The sequence below is a fragment of the Meleagris gallopavo genome, chromosome 2 (assembly GCF_000146605.3).
Source record: "Meleagris gallopavo isolate NT-WF06-2002-E0010 breed Aviagen turkey brand Nicholas breeding stock chromosome 2, Turkey_5.1, whole genome shotgun sequence".
NCBI lineage: Eukaryota > Metazoa > Chordata > Aves > Galliformes > Phasianidae > Meleagris > Meleagris gallopavo.
The window spans coordinates 18,960,975-18,964,009 of NC_015012.2; positions in this window are offsets into that span (position 1 = coordinate 18,960,975).

The window sequence follows — 3,035 nt, forward strand, 5'->3', positions numbered from 1 at the left end:
GCTCCTTCCTCCCTGCAAGGAGGAATGGAACGTGGGCGAACGCGGGGGAGAAATGCGCTCGGGCAGAGGAAGGAAGGAAGGAGCGGAGGAGGAGGGAGGGGAGGGGGTCGCGCTGTCCCCCGAGCCGGCGGGGAGCTGGGGATGGGAGAGAATGCGGCTCAGAGCCCTCCCTCCTCCTTCCCGGAGCGCTCAGCTCGGCCCCCCAGACAATTCCCGTGGTAGCCGCGCGGGTAACGATCTGTATTCATCAAAACCCATCCGGGGGAATTAGAAGAGAGAGAGAGAAAAAAAAAAAGAGCGGGCTACAAGGACGTGGGGGCGATGGCTGCGCGCTATCTGCGCGCCTCGAGCGATGCTCCTTCCCCTCTCCCTGCGCTCACCCCATGCGCAGCGCCCGGTCGTTTCGTGGGGACAAAACCCCCGCGTCCTGTAGGAGGGACGGTGGTTCTTAGAGCGGGGAGGCGCGGTGCTGCTGGCTCCCTCACAGGGCTCCAATGGCACGCCGTTGGGTTAGCGTAGCATTAAATTAACAGGGCCGGGGTTATCCGGGGCATTATACAGCGTGCCCGGGCTGTAACCTCCGCTCATTCATACACAAAGAAGAGGGAGAGACGGAGTTGCGCCTGAGAATCCAAAGAGCGCGGTGAGTGTCGGTGTTTGCTCCTCTCCCTCACGTGCCTGGGAACAAAGTTCAAGGCTCCCGGCGTGGTCTGGGTGTTGGCACCCGATCGCTCGCCCTAAAGGCTGCGAAGGGACCGTGCGGGCAGCTCCCGCACGGCGCGGCGGGGAGAGAGCGCTGAGTGGGGAGAACGGAGCGCAGGGAAAGTGCCTCCGCTCCGGGGCTCTTTATAGGTGGCGGTAAAGGCTCCTTTTCAATACGGAGCCGTGTAAAGAAGCATCAGGAGACGGCTGAGGGATTGATCTGAGGGGCTGGGCTGAACTCGCACAGCCACGGCTGCAGGGAGAGGAGAGGATCCGCGCTCCGCTGAGCCCGGGTTTGCTCACAATTCAGCTCCCAAGCGCAGGTACAGCGCGCAGGAGCGTCTTTTCCCTTTTCTTTCAGCCGCGCACGTAATAGAGCGCACCCGCAGGGCTGAAAGTGGGCCAGGGCTACACGGTAGGTATCAAATCACACAAAGCAGAGGAAATAAATCCTGTTTAAAATACATCAGTTGAAATAGGAGGGAGAGCTTGGGTTTTTATTATTATTATTATTATTTTTCCTCTTTTAAACAAAGGTACATGTTAGAACAAGCTAGGAGCACTTTGTACCTGACGGTATCCCCCGCGCCCATTGGAAACAAGGCAAGGAGCTCGCTCTTCCTTTGCATCTTTTAAACTCTGTGTTAATTAGAATTGCTAGAATAGGACGCCCCGGTAGAAGAGGTTTTCAAGTACCCACCTATACCTCTGCTGCGAGCACAACTGCTAAATTGCTTGAAACACCAAAATCCGCCCCACCCTCAGCTTGTTTTGGCACCTACTCAACCTTTCCCCCCGAAATTGCAATCGCGTCTTGAAAGGAACCCCATTAAGGGGAAAAGAGAAACCCCAAACCCCCGGCAGCGGTGCGATGAATGGGCTCGGCGAGCCCGGCGCTGCCCTGCGCATCGGAAAGACGGTTGGACAGAGCGTCCTGAAAACTAATTCCCTTTTTTTCCTCCCCCCTTTCTTTTTATTTTTTTGAAGTTCCAAACTGGGTGTATCCCAACCCTTCCCTCTTTAATTTCTTTGATTAAATCATAACAAAGGCTCGTCAGCTTCTCGCGTTTCCTCACATGCAGCCATACGCGAAACTTTTCACATGAAAGCGAAGTAATTGGCTGCAGCTCACCGAGGGCACGGGCTGCCACGAGTCCTGCTCCCGTCCCCTCGGCAGATTTCACGCGAAAGCGTCGCAGCTGCACCTCGTGCTCCTAAGTGGCGACCCTCAGGCTTTCAGCTCGGGCTCGTTCCCCACGCAGCGCCTTTCTCTCACTGTGAGGTCAGGAGAGGGGCACGGCGGCTCTTCCCGTGCGGGTCGTGGGGCTCCGCGTGAGCCCAGCCGCTTTCACACCCCGGTATCCACATCCGTGGTGGTTCTGTGCTTTTCCCTGATTAAGGACTAGATTAATTTCTCCTTCAGGAAAGAGAGGCTCCGTTAGCTCACCTCTATCTTACGTGAGAAAGAAAAACAACCTCTTAAAGTGTTTGGAAATGCTGTCCCGAAAAAGTCTGTAACTCCCGTCCTATCCTGACTGCCCGACCGAACCGTACCGTGCCCCGCCGCTTGGCTGAACTCGCTTTCCAACAGCAGTGTGGCTTCTGCAACGACCAGGTTACAGTGGAAAAAAAAATAAATAATTAAAAAAAAGGATTAAAACACTCTGGTGAAAGCACAGGGACCTCGTAGCAACAGGTAACAGGATACCTGCCACTTTCAGGGGAGTTTCACGGGGGGGATCACTGTCGGTATAGGTGTGTAGGGGAAATAGGGACAGCCAAAAAACGGCGCTTGGTGACGTTTCAGCTAGAGTTTAAAGCAGCGCTGAGGCGGGCGGGACACCTGCAGCAGAGCAGCGAGGACGTTTTTACTTTTCTTCCTGATCGCTTCTCCCCTGGTGGCGTCCCGCGATGCTCAGCTGGTGCTGGGACTTCCAGCGTTTTAGGGGAGCAGAGACAGCTCTAGCAGAGTTATTTCCCGAGAGCACCACTGGTCGGGCCCGAAGCAGAACCCGAGCGAGCCCACGCATGCTGCGGAGGGGGTTCACGCCCTGGTCAGGGGCCCCCGACGTATGCCCCGGGGTGGAGGCAGGTGAAGAGGGGTCAGCTCGAGCCCTCCCTTTCCCTCCCGGCTGGGCTCTTTATTCTTTGACCCTTTGTTTTTCCGTTCCTCGGCTTTGTACGAAGTTTCTGGGAGAATGGGAGGCGCGGGTGAAAGTTACTGAAAGCACCGGAATTAAATCGTCAGAGCCCCGAGAGCAGGCACGGCTCCCTCCCGGCGCTCCTCCCGTCCCCGAACCGTGTCGTTTTGTGTCACTTGGCCTCGGGATCGG